General features: G+C 36.8%; 1 protein-coding gene across 1 annotated transcript in view; it reads right to left on the reverse strand.

The window, feature by feature from the left end:
• LOC108747070 overlaps positions 1–16,736 on the reverse strand; it is a 158,170-nt gene that overhangs the window by 89,988 nt on the left and 51,446 nt on the right. Inside the window, exon 2 of the mRNA XM_018484323.1 lies at positions 15,857–15,907. The gene's annotated coding sequence lies outside the window, so the exon portion shown is untranslated. The remainder of the gene's footprint in view (positions 1–15,856; positions 15,908–16,736) is intronic.

Genomic DNA, 16,736 nt, shown 5'->3' on the forward strand with positions numbered 1-16,736 from the left:
GCGACCAATTAGCTATCAGCTGACGGCGGACCTCGTCCGCTTAGAAACAAGAAATCAAAGGCAAGGCTACCGTCCTGCCGCGGTACCGCGTGAGAGTTCCCGCCGGGTACCGTATCGAATCGCGGCGCGTTAAATACGAAGGAACACGCCATGGTGAACTTCACCACGAAGCACGAGCCTGTGTACAGGCACAAAAACAGAAAGGAAAAGAGAGAGAGAGAGAGAGAGAGAGAGAGGAGTCATCCGGAGCACCACTTCTCATGCGGAAGTACTTTGAATTAGTGATACTCTTTCGTCGCGCCGCTGGTACACCCCGCTGTCGACCTGATCTCCGCGCGGATCTACGTTCGCTCACAAATTCATACAGAGACCTACCGTCGTCGAATTAATGATTTCCACGAGCGAGAGAAAACAGGATTCCGGAGCACACACGCGAGATGGAAAAATCTTTTACGCTTAATTAGGCGAATGACACCGACCTTCGAGTGAGCGAAAACGACTGGTGGATTTGCACTCATTGCTATGCCGCAAGGGATGCTATAATGATACAACTTTACACGATATTAAACTCGTGCTCGGCGAGAGTAAAATCTTGGTTATTAACTTGTATCGCTTAGACAATGCAATTAACAAAGCTAACAGAGAGACTATGTCAATCGTATATATTATAGAACTGATTAAGAGCGAGTACCTTTTGATTTCTTTATGTAAAATAGAAATTCAGGTACAGTCGAAATTAAAATTGATTTAATCAGCTCTTCTTATCTCATCATACTTCTATTATAATTTTCTATTATATAAAAATATTTTACAATGTAAGTAAGGAAGAAATTTTTGTTCAAAGTGAAAGTTAATAAATCGTCATGATTATCTGGTGTTTAATAAGCTATATATTTCAATGTCATAATAAATATTGATATGTAAAATAGAAATGCGGAATCGAAAATAAAATTAATTTGATCCGCTCTTCTTACTCTCTCTTCATCATACTTGCCATTGTAATTTTATACAATTTTATATTGTGCAAGAGTGAGTTAAAGAAGTTCAGTGAAAAGTTAATAAATCTATGTTTAATGGATCGCGTGTATTTTATTGTTGACTTCGTTGGATACAGTGTCAATAATATAATCGTAAGAAATATTGATATCTGGTCAAAGTAGACATGGCAAATAACAATATTAAACACTGTCTAACATTCATTAGAACAAATTGACTTTTCACCGAATGAAGTTTACTTGCTTAAATACATAAATCCGGTCAGTCAATATTAGATTCTAGATAAGTATAAGTACATAATGCGTTAAGTGTATTATAGCTACGCTGAAGCGAAGCCGCTGTAATAATATATACAAAACGATGAAATCTTGAATATTATTATACATGTACTATTTCAGTTTCTTGATAAAGATCGAGAAGGCTAGCAAGAATCACTTTTGTCAGACGACTTTTAATGTCAATTACGCGAAGATTCGGTGAAAAGAAGCATGTAGTTATACGAGAATTATCTCGTGCAACTAAATTTTCACAGTTAACATTAGAAATGGTTGACTGTTGTCGTTTGTTACGTTTCTTTGCTCTCCATGCATAGCAGAGTGCATCGAAAGTAAAGAACACGAGTGCAGGCGTGGGCGTATTTACGAGTGAGCTCGAGGCGAGATTCCGCGAGACTGTTAAAAAATACGCCTCGCAAACTTGTCACTGCTCGCGAATCATTAGCGCGATTTGCGCACGACCCGAACAATTTTAATCACGACCGGAATTCGTTATTGCCAGTAGAAACGGATGTTAATCCAACAATTTATTGCGTGATTCGAGGTAAAATGTGCCGCTCTCTCTCTCTCTCTCTCTCTCTCTCTCTCTCTCTCTCTCATCTCTTCCTTTTTGTCCCTTTCCTCGCAATTTTTTGCGCCTCCTTTTCTATCCATCCTATATATGGCGTAATGTAGTTTCGCTCACCCGCTGATTTCACGGCAAGTAATTTAATTAGTCGGAAAGATACTGTTTCGCATCATTCCCGGAATCTAGCCTGCGAGCGCCGGTCTGCAATTAGTTTATTTCTTTTTGCAGACGATACCGCCACTGGCGTGAAGATTGGTAGATAATTCGGCCCCCTGAGGGGCCAAGAGCGCTGAGATATGTTACTCGATAACTACGCAAATAGGGAAATGTTTAAGTGAATAATAGATAATTTTTGTCGGACTATCTTCTCGAATCTTCCCGCCACATTTCGAAGATGTATGAATATATACCAAAATAATAAATGTGTATATTAGTATCCCATAACTTGATTAAAATGTACTGTAAAGATTTTAATAATTATACTAAAAGAAAAGTGTTTGGTATTTGCGATAATTACATGGTAAAATAATTATGGCTAAAAGTTCCATTGTTGTAATTATTGTATTATTGCTATAATGTTAGTAATAATAATTATATCGATAATTCTCTAAAAATAAGTAATATGTAGTTGGCATCGAAAATTACTAAATTATAGTTAAATTAAGATAGTATCAATCTTTTTTTTTTTTTTCTTTATATAATAAGAAACTGAAACGCGACGTGAAGAAAATATAATGCATTAATAACGATGTAGATACTCTTACTTGAGATAACACGTTTGTGATAAGTAAACGATTAACGATCAAAAGTCATCGATCTATAAACGTCGGAGGCTTAGATGGAAGATTCTCTCGAAGCAATCTTCCTTACGCGGGACGCATCCCGTTACTCTACCGCAGATAATGATTACGCGTTGCTTAACAATAATTAACATTGCTCATCAAGCGCTCATTAGCTGAAGTAAATATGCGATCGATATTCGGGCTACGGTGTTTTAATACTGCGCAGGCACTCGTCAAGATACATACATGCGGGTAATAAACGGCGTAACAAATATACGATAACTTGACTGAATATCGCATGGTTGTTATCGCTTATTACCAGAAGGATTAAAAAGAAGTGCATGGAAGAGGTAAGGAGTGGCGTAATGTCATTCGACGTAGCGGTATACAAGTTTCTCGTAATGATTTTTGCGAACGCTGTCGAATGCGAATAATCGCTGTACTTAAGAGATCCTATACATGTTGTAAACATTATATATATATATATAATATTAACCTACATTCATAATGTAGAATCTTTCAGAGTACACTGACAAAAAAGCCGAATGATAACCACCTAATGTATTTTGTTGAACGTACTGATATTTAGTAAATGTTACCAATATTAATATTGGTAATATTATCAAATTATCGATATTATAATATTACCATTCAATAACTACTAGAATTACTACTATTAGAATTACTAAATATTAAAAGAAATAAAATTAGTGTTTAGTTGATGCAACTAAATGCTAATGTTTTTGTTATATTAATTGAACATTTGATTGGAATTATTTCACCAAAGCATTTAGTAACTGTCACATCTGAACTTCATTATTATTACTAAACATTTCAATATGTGTATATTTATTTGTATTTTTTTTCCCCCAATCAAAATTCTATTCAAATTTCGAACATTAGTATATACGTAGATGTAAAAAAATAAGATTAAACACATGTAAACTCCCTGGGATCAAAGAAATACTGCCGAAAATGCCTGTCGTGATCACGGACGAGTAACCGTACATCAAGCATGTGGAAAGGTTTGTAAATGCGATGCGAAGGCGAGACAGAAAAGGTGAAAGGGGAGGAAGGCACGTACGTCGAGCTGCATCGACGCCACTGAAACGTTCGTCGTCACGGTGACCTTTTAAGGTGCCGAAGGGTACCACCTTTTCCCCCTGACAGCCACAACGCCGGCAAAGGGCATTTCTGAGACGATAAGAGAGAGGCCCATCGCGTAACAATGCCGGTAGCTGTCGTTTGCGTTCACGTACGGTTCACCGCTGCAACTCCTCTCGGTAATAGGAGGGATTCTGTTTCCTGTCGAGGCAACAGATCGCGCATACTAAACCCCGTCGAAGCTACCGTTAGCATCTGTAGTAACTCTCCAGACAAACAGGCCTTTTCCTAGAGAGCACTCTCCATCAGCTCACTCTAACCCACACATATATGTATGTCCGAGTGTGTCAGCGATGGAACCCGGGTTTTCTCCCGCGAACGAACATGCATTAGCCGCACGTATGACAGGCGCCAGAGCGGCGGACTAGGTAGGCTGTATTTACAGGCAATAAGTACAGTCTCATAGCGAATACACTTTTGATTTACTTTACACCGCAGACTTTTAAATACATCCTAATTCGTCAAGCACCTGCCAGCTTCGGCTTTTACTCGCCTTTTTTTGAGGATTGCAACTTTACTGAAAAAAATTTACCACTGCCAATTTAATGCTGTTGATCTCGAAATTAATTGCAATACGTCGGAAAATAAAGCACGCCCTTTGTATTTGTGAAAAATTTCAATGACATTTAACACTTTTAAATATTAATTAAATATTAATTTTCTGGGGGTAAAAATTAATATTGTCAATACAATATTACAAAGAGAAGCGTGAGAATAATATTTTCAATCTGCGAATCAAAATCAAATTCATTCCACATAATATGGATTGTCTAGATAAGAAAATCTATGCTCTTCATGCATCTCCTCCTTTCAGCATTCTCTTTCTTCTTCGGACGAGCCGCTTCTACTATTTCTTGCCGCAAAGTTGAATTCACAAGTCTTCCGGTGCAAATTGCACTTGAGATTGTATATCGACCGTTTAACCCCGCTAATTGCGCTAAACCGAATTTTAACTGCGTTAAATGCGAATGCATCCGCAGACGGAAACGGCGTCTGCTAGATAATTCACGTAGATACTTTTATCTCGCAGCTACGTCAGAAGTACAATGGCATGAGATAGTTATTCCAGCATAGCGTTAAGCGTTACGGCTCCAAGCCCCAAAAAGATTATATTAGTATCGCATATATTCTTGTAATTAAGTGTTCTGATAAACAAGTAAAACAAGCTCGTGTTTGTACATCTTAAAAATATGAGGGCGAATTTAACATTATGTGTTTAATTTTGATGATTTATATCATTTTCACACCGTGTTAATATTAACATGGTGTGGATTTAAAAACCTTTGGTATTTAAATCGGCATCATCACGATGCAAATTTAAAATCCACGATATATCGATCAACATCAACACGGCGAGAATGATATAAACACCGTATGGTATGAAATTCATACTCACATTTTTTTCAAAGTGTATGTCCGGAGGTAAAAAACGATTCGTCTTGAAAAAAGCTAGTTACGTTTATCAAATTACAGTCGGAAGCGTCGCAAGCGCGTAAGGTGATCAGAAAAGACCGCGTTATGTTCGCAGTATATCTCAGCCCTCCAAGCCATTGTGTCGACGAGATTACGTGGAATCTATCGTGTGTTATACGGGGCGACTGAATAGATAGATAAATGGATACCGTATAGGAATAGCCGGAGTCTGGGACTACTAAGGGGTACACTACTAGCTCGGTTGAACAATAGGTGCTCCTCACTATAATCGGAAGTACGTCTTGTTAGCGTAATGCGTAACTGTACATAGTGAACGGCTAATTTCGCATTATATCCCATTACGTATCGACGGATTAAGGTCTTGGGATCCCGCCGTAGAGTCGTTCGTCTTCCTCTAACCTTAACTAGGAACTCAACGCAACATTAGGCATTTTACTAATCGGCCGATTACACAATTCATCAACGATATTCATGTTCATCGTATATGTCAATGATATTTATTTTGCATCATACTTGTCGCCAATAATTCCTCAAATTGTTCTTTTACGTAAATTAAGTTCCAGTTCATTCGATTAAAGTTATGCATATATAAGTAATTTTTTAAATTAATTAATGATATAATTGTGTCATTTTTTTTCTTTCAATATTTTCCTTTCTTTCTTAATATATGTTACAGTTTAAACCATTCGAGTGTAATGATGTACTTTGATAAGATAAATAAAACTTACACGTGTGATTTTTTTTTTGTTCTTCAAGCTGTATATAACTTGTTATTAAGATGCTGGAACCACGTCCAGATCGAAAATGCATCGCGTGACACTTCTCACACGTTCCTCAGCGATAAATTCTTACAAGGCGTGTGTTAACACGGTAGAAGTAATTTCACACAGAAATGTCGAGGAGAAGGTCGGAGAGCGACTTGCAATATTTATCTCGACATAAATTGCTGAACGGTTTACATGCAGGCTCGTCATAAATATCGTGATGCGTATCTTGATATGCCCGCTCGTAACCACACCGTACCACTGTGGAACACAGTAGCCGCAAAAGCAATAATAGTCGTTTGTAATACTAGGAAGAAAACTGACGAGACACTTAAAACGCGTGAATCTTGAACGCGGAAGCGACTTACTCAAATAAATTATGAATGAAAGATAATAGTAATACTGTACTTACGTTAGAATACTTATATGGAATTTAAACATCTAAATGTGAGAATTCTTTGTCATAAATTTTTTTGATTGAAATAAATATTAGAAGAGTATACTTTCCAAATGTCTTTTTTCAAACAATTATAATTAGACTTAATGCAATCTTTGCATGCATGATTTCTTATTTCTCTTTTAATAATAATTTTTTAATAATTCTCTTTATAATAAATAAATTTATATAATTAATTATGAAAATAATATATAATGTAATAAGAAATAAACAAAGTGCCGCTTTCAAATAGCTGTATTTACAAAGAAAACGTTATATGTTCATTTGAGCAATTCAATGATCTTCTGACGGAATGCGTCACGAAAAACATGTCCGCAAGTGCATCTTGGCTTAGTCGCGCGTCTTGCGGAGCAGTCCTGGCATTTAAATGTTAGCTCTACCTGCCCAATGATATTTTGCCATAGTACGAGGCCGCGTCACGCGCCGTTCGCCGTCGCTCTGTTCAATTTCGAAAGTTAAATGTCAACGAGCAAGCGTGCCTACACGGTTCAATCTGTACCCGACTGCATATTGTTTAAAACGATAAATCTTTCCGAAAAGAATGAAAAAAATGTATGCATACTCTCTGAAACTTTTAGAATGAATTTTTACCCTGTAGAATGAATTCTCACTCTCTTTTTCAAGATTGGCTCAATTTTCACTCTTTAGAGTAAAATTCCATTTCCAAAGAATACAGAGAGAGACATGGCTGCTTTTCTCGATGCATTTCTTTATAGACTGAGTATTTTTTCAATAGATATCGGACAGATCAATGAAAAATTTATAATCGCTGTGCAATAATCTAAAACTAAATATTCCTAATTTAATATCGTTTTTTTTAGTGTCATCTATATTGAACGTATGTTTAATTCATTCCTGCTGTTATGAAACTGGAAAAAGATAATAAGAAGAATAAACTGTAGAATGAATAAAAGAACATCGTATTATTGGTTTTAAGAGCGAGTTGTCTACGTTCTAAAATCTGATTCCACGAAATCGAGGTTCGAAAGTTTGAGACATTCCGAATACCAGGTCAAGTTCATCGTACCTAAGTAGGTCCATCACGAGGTCCATCGAACCGTCATCCAAGCGGGGCGGTAATATTATTTCTAGGAAACGTTTGTTCCGTTTTCATTAAATCGTGATACGCTTCGCGATTCACTTCATCGATAATCAAGGAAAGCGATGGAGATTTCTTATCGCTCGCGTACGTCCCTTTTACCGTATCCGTTTCGTTTGAATTACGTAAACCCAGCGTAGAAAAGCAATCGCTCGTAGCCTTCAAAGAACATGTCTCGTACGTTAACAACCGTGTCATACTCAATGATATATCTTTCCAATCTATTGTTTTCATTTTTCATATTCATGTCTACATCTACTAACTTACTAAAGTAATATATGTGAAGTATAATACACATCAATTTAAAAAACGTTATTAAATTTTAATAATATGACATTCAACTATTTTCAACCTGATATAATTGTTATAAAATAAAGAGAATAAAAGTCAATATAACCAAATGCAAATTTAGTTTGACAAATATTGTAACAAAAAATATTGTTTAATAAAAAATATTAGTCTATATTAATTATCCCAGAGCCATTAAGTTAACAACAATTAATTATCAGAAAATAGTAGATACGCGTTTCTATCCTACGTCACGATTACCTAATTAATCCTACCTTATTACGCGTCACGCAAAAATGACGTTACCATGATTATCCATCAGTCTCGGTAAGAGAGAAAAGGAGAGACAGAGGCAGAAGCTAGTTACGACGAGAAAGATGGGTCATCGACCAATGGCGCGTATCAAACGACAATAAAAAAGCAGCTCGTCGCGGTCCGTTCGAAAGTACGCGCGCGCGCGTCTCTAACGGACGAGCGTTCTGCAAGTTGTCTCGACCTAAGGACAAACGTACTACTCCGCGTAAGGTCACCCGGGGCTTCGCTCGATGCAGCGCGTACATTTCCGCGTTCACGCCGACCGGCGCGGCGCGGCGCGACGCGACGCAGCTCGGCTCGGCGCGGCCAGTCACTGCAAGAGCGTCGCCAGGTCGTAGGTCGAATATTCGATAGGCGAACGCCTGGTTAACGGTACCTCCCCGGGTGCCTCCCCGAGGTTTTGACAATCCACGTCGTAGGCAATCGAGCCTGCAGCGTCTGGCATACCGCGCGCTCCTGCCAAGGATCCGCACCGTCTCGCGAACGATCACCGAGGACGGTAACTCCTCGGAATAAGGAAAGACGGGACGGAGAAAGAGAGTAATAGAAGGAGAGAAATAAAGAGAAAGAAAGTGAAGGAGTGAAAGAGAGAGACAGAGAGAGAGAGAGAGAGAGGAGCACGATGGGAGATAAGGTGGGCGGCGGATGCTGTAAAGAAGAGATGAAGAGAGGATGGGGAGACTCCGAGGGGACGCGAGCAATCGGCATATATCCGAAGACTCGGACGAGAGGTGTATGTGCATCGAGAATTCAAATAAATCGCTAATCGAGGGTATTTATCCTTTCGCGTCAGTGATGTACGTGTATGCGGTGATGTTGTGTACGCAGTAACCTGTCGTATGTCCGTCATTCCCCTGTGCACCGCAATGCCGCGGTTCATCGTCGTGAGTGGTATTTTCCTCGATATTATACGGGTGCACCTTTGACCACTGGCGAGCGTGGGGAACGTTACTTGCGAAAAGAGATTGCCATGTGAATCGATCGATCGTGATTTCCGTCGCGTCTATAATGAAATTCATAAAGTGCACGGAAAGGACGGTTTTGCTGAAACATTTAAAAATTTAACTAGATACAGATCTGAAAGTAATTTTGTTGAATCAAAATAAATATGTAAAAGAGAGTAAGAAATAAGTAATTGGGAGGACTGTTTATATTTGTATATAAAAAATAATAAAAGAGCTAATTTGGAATCAACGCGATAAGAAGTGCGCAAAAAAAAATTTCTCAGATATCATTTAATAGTTGGTACAAAAGTTACATAAAATTTGAACGTTTTGGCTATCAGTTTTAACAATCTTCAGCAGACAAAATTAATGAAATTACATCCTACCCTAATACATTTAGACATTGTCTACACAGAAGTATATCTCTTCGTTGAGATTCTGACAAAATTTATATACAATTATGTAAAATGCTCAAACCGGTTGCTACACTGGAAAAAGAGTCTGGTTACATTAATTAGAATTCTGGTTGAAGATAAAAAAAAAATTTCTAGTTGAATCTATTAATTTCTAATTGAGGTAACCAGAGAATTCTAATTGATCAGAACCTAGTTGTATTAGAAGCTAGCTTATCCATTTCTAACCAGAAACTTTTCTCAGTGATAGAACATCAAAACTTTTTGCAGCACTACTCATCATGCTCGAGACTCCTACGTAATTATTCTGATCCAACAAAATTATTTTCAAATCAGTATCTAATTAAATTTTTAGATACTTCAATCGTCCTTTTCATATAATATTTCTAATTTCTTTGCTATCAATTTAATTATTGTTGAAAGTACCGAAAGGAGTAATAAAATCACGAAATTATCACATATTGTAGGTAGAATGCAAATAAAAGAAATACACTTCTACATTTTTGGCACACCGTTCTCGAATGGTGGAGACTTGCGCATTCTATTTGCTAAACGACGCATTCGCGTCACATAGATCCACGTGATTCACGTGCATTCGCGCGGTGAATAAGATGCAGCGGGACCTACCGGTCACGAAATAAATTTATCTTTCCAAAGATACACATGGAATCTCGACAATTTTACTTGAACGTATCTCTGTCCACGAGGACTGCGGCTTTTTCATTACGCCTTCGTATTTCCGCATAGTTTGTCTTTGAATTATCTATCTTCTCTCTAATCAAGAGAAATTAATACATCAGACAACAATGTAAATAACTTACTCGGGATTTAAGATTATAAAAAGATTCGCCGAGGAATTGCTCATCCCGATAACATGGAAATCCATAAAAAAAAAAAAAAAACTAAAAAGAGACCCGAAAAATTAAATTAAACTTTCCAATGTCGTAATCGTTTTATGATTTCTTTTTATATACCTCATAAATAACGTTCTATAGACTTTTTTTACTCAGAAATTGGACGATAAAGAAACGTATATGGGATTCGAAAAAATTTGCAAAAGTCATCGCAGAGGTACAAGATCTTTTTTTTCTTCGAACGAGATGACAGCCTTCTCGCGCACGTGCCTGTGGTTATCGAGAAGAAGAGAGACCGGAGGAGGAAGAAGAGAAGCGGATACGAGGTAAAAATGAAAAAGTCACTGATGCCATGCGCGAGCGACGTGACCTCTCGTCGGTGACCCCGGACGAACCGGCCAGCGACGACGAGGAAAGGGGAATGCCAGACCTCAGGCTACATTCACAGTCCGCCGAAAAAGGCATCGCACACAACCGGCACGCCGATTATGCCGATCGGTCAACAGACGTAGCTCGTCCGGGAACTCGTCTTTTCCTGATTGCAGACAGGCGGAAGAATCGCCGACTGATTCGACGCCACGAATGAAATTTGTCATGGGATCCTTGTATTTGACGTTTCCGCTGTGATCTAATCGGTCTATTTACGGCAATACTTATATAACTTGATTTGACTGATAGAAAAGTAGATGGCAATTTCTTCAACGAAAATGAAATCGATTAATCTGTTAAATTAAACAGTACATAGATATATGTTTAATCTCTCAGTCTCTTCCATATTGGATCAACTAAATAGAAAAATCAAAGATATTCATTGAATTGTATAACAAATATAAAAAAAATAAGTATATAATGTTTTTAAAAAAATAAAATAAAATAATTCTCTCATAAATATTATTCAAATTCGATGTTATAATATTTTAAAGAACCGAATCTTCAATATTAGAAATATTGAATTTTTCAAAATGACTGATTCGACGTTTAAGACAATATTATTTTGAAAGCGGCGAAAGCGCAATTTGTTCCCATGTTCTATTAAACGCAATAGGTTTCGTGGCACAAATCGATTTGTCGATTCGTGCCGTTCTCTCGTCAGGGAAAACGGTCGAACCAGTCAGTTAACATCGTTCGACAATTGGCAACAGCCAATTAATGATCAGTGAAACTAAAAATGACAAGGTCTAAAAGGATTGTAAGCCACTTGGCCATTCCATGCACACGTCTCGTTAGTTTCTCTTAATGATTTTTCTTAACTTCTTACTTACTGTTGTCTTAACTTATAACTCGTGTATCTGTTTGTTCGGATAAATTCCGATCTTTAAGGCTCGATAATCCTGGCGTTGTTTGTACGCCAGGATGACGATAACTTAAGACACTGTCATTTAACACATCGTCATTTGCGTAAGTTATTGTCATAAAACTGTTTGCATTACTGCTAATATAAAGATAAATGTGTAACTTTAATTAAAAAGTTGCATTTAGTTGAAAGAAAATACTTCTCCTATCCTCAATTTTTTAACTTAAATATTAAAACGTTATTTAATAAAAAATGAAAAAAAATCGGAAGAAATTTCAGAGTGAAATTTTACTTATGAAAATTACAAAAAAGACCCAGATTAGAGATGAAGAATTTCTAATTGTAAAATTTTTAAGTAATGAAATTTTATACTTTATATCTCTTAACCTCTTCAGACTTGGTGTCATTGTAATGTATAAAAAAATTTGAAGACATTATCTGTTGAGGTTATTTAATTTTATCGACATCATCTAAGACCTGCAGATGTACATAATAATGTTGGAAAAATAGTCCAAATTGTAAAAAAAAAAAATAAATTTTTTTGTAAAATTAAAGTGCTGGTAAGAATTATAAAATTTTTTTTAATGATTTTATTAAAATCTGATCTGAAGGAGTTAAAGACTGTAAAAAGCAATTCACAATTAAATTTTGATAAAAGAAAATTATTTCATTTTTAAATACAAATACTTAAATTTTTTCTATGAAAAATATGTCTGTCTGTTTGTATAAATGTGTCTAAACGTGAGAAACATCGTTAAAACTTTTGCATTATTGGTTGTTTCCGCTCTATATTCTGCTATAAACAGACATAAACAAGAAAGAAACGAGAAGAGAAGGTAAGTTATGTAGGCTGTCTCGTTATGTAGGCTTCAATTTGAACTTTAAAGTGATCGCGGCTAGCTGGGTCGCGGGAAAAAGTCGCCTCGATCGGCATCGTCTAATGATCGATACGTTAATCGGCGACCCGGGCGAGCCTTGAATTACCGGAGAACTTTCTGGATACCGCGGGTTTCTGTAACCGGTATATCCTCCACTCACCGAGTTTAAACCGAGTGCCTGTCAGTGTTACCTGCCATTCAGACAAATTCCGACCATTAAGCGTCGAACGTTGTGTGTTGCAGTTATACGAACCCGCTCCTAAAGCTATGCTCCTAGCCGAAGAATATGATGTTCGACCGTGGATTGACCCTTACGGTACCTCCAACGTCAATGGTTTAATTACGATAGAGTCATTTCTTCGTGGCGATTTTTTTGCAAACGATACATTCCACCCCTCTTAAAGGTCAAAGTTGTATTTAAAGGACGGTGGACCGCTTGGTACTCGTGCACATATACGAGTATAGTCACTACCACATATGCACGAATTACCGATCATTCGGTCGTTAACAATTCCGCTAATTAAATGATTCAAGAATCTTAACTGTGTAGATGATGGATATAGATTAACCGCTTTCTTAACGATTAGTTGCTTCTTCTAACATAAAACGCTTAAAATTACGGTTATGATAAGTTTTAACAATACGTCGGCGTAAATCTCGAAGGAAAAAAATTTTTTTAATGAAAAAAACGCCTGAACATGAACACCTACGATACTTAAAAAATTAAGTGCAACAATTCATATGACATTATACAGACTTACTTATTGAATTGAAACTAACTTATTGAATTCACTCAGTAAATTTTAATTAAATCAAATATTAAATGCATAGTTTTATGTTAACAACCTACACGGAAACAATGATTTTGCTGAAGTATCTAAAAATTTAGCTAAATATACAAATCAGAAAATAACTTTTTGGACTATTAATAAAATAATTATGTAGACGCTCGAACTGGCTGTTAGAATATTAAAATTTTGTGCTCATGCTTGAGTTTTCTGTATAAATATTTTGATAGTTAATCCCAAATTATATTCGGATCTGTATTTAGTTACATTTTTAAATATTTCGGCAAAATCGTTCTTTCCATGTAGCTATAACCGTTTTTACAATCTATAGATTTTAACTTATACTTTTATGTAACGCGAAAGAATCGTTTTTTTTTTTTTTTGTGAAGCTGATCCACATTTGTCGACATCGACGTCGCCTCGCATGTAATTCTCATACCCTCTTCTATCCTAGCTATCTCGGTCTCTAACCAAGCCAGCCTAAGTCACTAACTCTGCCGACTAGCTGTCAGTGTACCTGCCGGCCAGACAAATTCCGACCATTAAGTGTCCGAATGTCGTCGTCGTCGTCGTCGTCGTCGTCGTCGTCGTCTTGGCTGTGAACCCGCTCCAAGGCCCCCGTGTACCACGACTTCGTCGAGGGAATATAATGGTGGACCGTGGATTGACCCTTGCGGTACTCCCACCATCACCAAGGCAAGGCACCGCCATCACCTACGCCACACGAAGCACCGTGCCGACGACACCGACTCGCACGACCACCGACTCGCCTGGCGAAGTCGAGAGAGACGCGCGCAACGCCTATGTAGTTTACTTCGAGGCCCGAGCTATACGTGCCGGGGTCATATTCTCATCGGCGATGCATGGCCGCCGGTACAGTCGACGGGAACAGTCGGCCAACCGGCTGGCCCCGGAGGAGCGCGCGTCGTCGCGAGGAAAAAAAATATCTGGCACACGGGTCAGCCGCGATTTTCAACGCTCGTAGTCCACGCCCGTCTTAGCGCGCAAGAAGAGTCCTGGAAACCCGGTGAATCAAATAATCCGAATGCAATCTACTCGATGAAAAGGTACGATGCTTTGTGCATGTACGAAAACGTGTTTAAAGAGTTGAAATCTTTCGAAGAAAAATAATATATCTCTAATCTGGATATATTCAAAGTCTCTGAGTTTTTCAATAATTTATTATAAATTTAAGGATAAATTTATGCACGAATGTGGACAAGAGTTATCTTGTTATCCGATAAATAATAACTTTTTGCTTTGCAATTTCTTCTTCTCTAGCTCAATAAATATGCTGCGATGGACCAAGTACGCCTCGTGCGTTATCGGTAGATCACAACCTGTAACCTTGTTGAGCTTGAAAGAAGGCCATGGGCGAAGGTTGTGATGATCACACGAATGACGTTACAAATTGATCGAAGCGGAGATGATCGGTTTCTATTTTTAAATATTACATTCTCGAATATACGGTACTGTAAGAATTTATCATTCAATGTTAAATCATTTATGACGATATGTAATACAAACGAAGAAGATCAATTTTGGCGAGGTTTTTTTTCAAGCTTCAGTCATTTAACGATGCGATAAAATATGCGAGATAAGAAACTTTTTTGAAAATGATAAATGTTGATGTATGCAACGTATCCTTTATCCTTTCACATTACGTCACGATCTACTGCATTTATCGGCGACGAATAAGAATCTATGATTGCACATATATCTTTTCCGATAATGACTTTATAAACCGCCCGCGCTCTGTGTGATCGCGTTTAAAAAGGGGAATCGCCATTCGATCGGAAATTCTTCACGATCCATTAATTCCGGAAGTAATTGTCGCTTTCCATAATACTATAATAACTTTAATCTATTGTTTCTGAGATCGATATACCCTTTTTTTCTACAGGAACACGTACGTACTTTCGAATAATACACATCGCAATTAATAACGTTGAATAAATATCTATAAATAATAAAATGGGCGTATTGTGTTCTAGTTTTTATCAGCCAATAATGAACATTATTATTTTTCATATTTCGAAGCAAATATTCTGTTAAGTTTTAATGTAATTTATAGCCTAACTTTGTTATATACTAAATTTAAAAGAAATTAGTAATTTTGAATAATATTGAATAATTATGAATAATCGCGAAACAAAATAAAAATATCTCAATTTTTCTAATTACTTTTAAGATATTATAAAATTTTAGATAAAATCATTTCTCTTCTTTTCGTAAAACTGTAATAATTATTATAATAACTTAATTAGATTTTATTGTTATAATTTATTATTACAGTATTTTTCTAAATGTCTTTTGTATTTCTTATAAAGAAAAATAATAGAACTTACGTAAATAGATTTTGCTTAACAGTTCATACGTGCAACGTTATTTTGTTACGCTTTCAAAGAGATAAATAGCAGGAATTAATCGTTTCGAAACGATCAAGACTAACAAGAAAAAGAAAGAGAAAAGATTAAAGTGATGTTAATAGATAAGAGCATGGATGACTGGATAAAAAATACTAGTTATGCGGTTTGACTTACTGATAAGGTTGCCGCTCTTTTTCCGTGACTTGTCCAGAATTTTTTCAGCTTCTGAAAAGTAAAATAAAAAGATGTTAATCAATTATCAGACTTACTTATTAATCCGATACTCTGAATATTATATTGCGAAATATTTCAATACAAAAATAAATTCAACTGTTTATCAATTATAATTACATAAAAACGCGAGGCAAGTCAATCTCCGTATCGATAGATTATAAATAAATAAAGATATACCTTACTTATTACAGTAACAGGCATCTAAACATTTTCCACTTATTACACACAGTCTAATTAATATTATATTTATTACACTCTGCATCAAGATCACATATAGTATTTTTAAGAGATAATTCATAATATTCCTTCGTCTTGCGTGCTTATTACAATTTATTACAGTAAAAGGCTCTTAAACTCACTTTCCGCTTATTACCTACAGTCTAATTAATATTATATTTATTGCACTCTACATCAGAATGTTTTTTTGGCGGATCGATTCATTCTTCCGTCTTGCGTGCTACATTTTCCAATAAATATCATTCTCTGCAGGTAGTTTAAGAGTCGTCGCGTGCGTTTTATCCCTGTATTACTAAGATGCTTTCGACAAAGATTGATTGTGAACGGGTCTCCTGGCAGCTTTTCTTCCGGATTGAGTTAGATAAGAGAGCGTAAATATGACGCCATTACACGATCTTGCGGACTCGCGATACACGAGTGTCGAATGACTCTCAGTTTGGCGGCAAGCTGACCCGACAATAACGCAACATGCTCATCGTCGAGTATCGTTAACGAGCTGTTTACCTGTTATGCCTTAATTTATCCAACAGCAGTCTAGTTGATCACGACGATCAATCGTCGGAACTAAGTTTCTGCTTCGTTT

This window comes from Trachymyrmex septentrionalis, unplaced genomic scaffold (genome assembly GCF_001594115.1).
Source record: "Trachymyrmex septentrionalis isolate Tsep2-gDNA-1 unplaced genomic scaffold, Tsep1.0 scaffold190, whole genome shotgun sequence".
NCBI lineage: Eukaryota > Metazoa > Arthropoda > Insecta > Hymenoptera > Formicidae > Trachymyrmex > Trachymyrmex septentrionalis.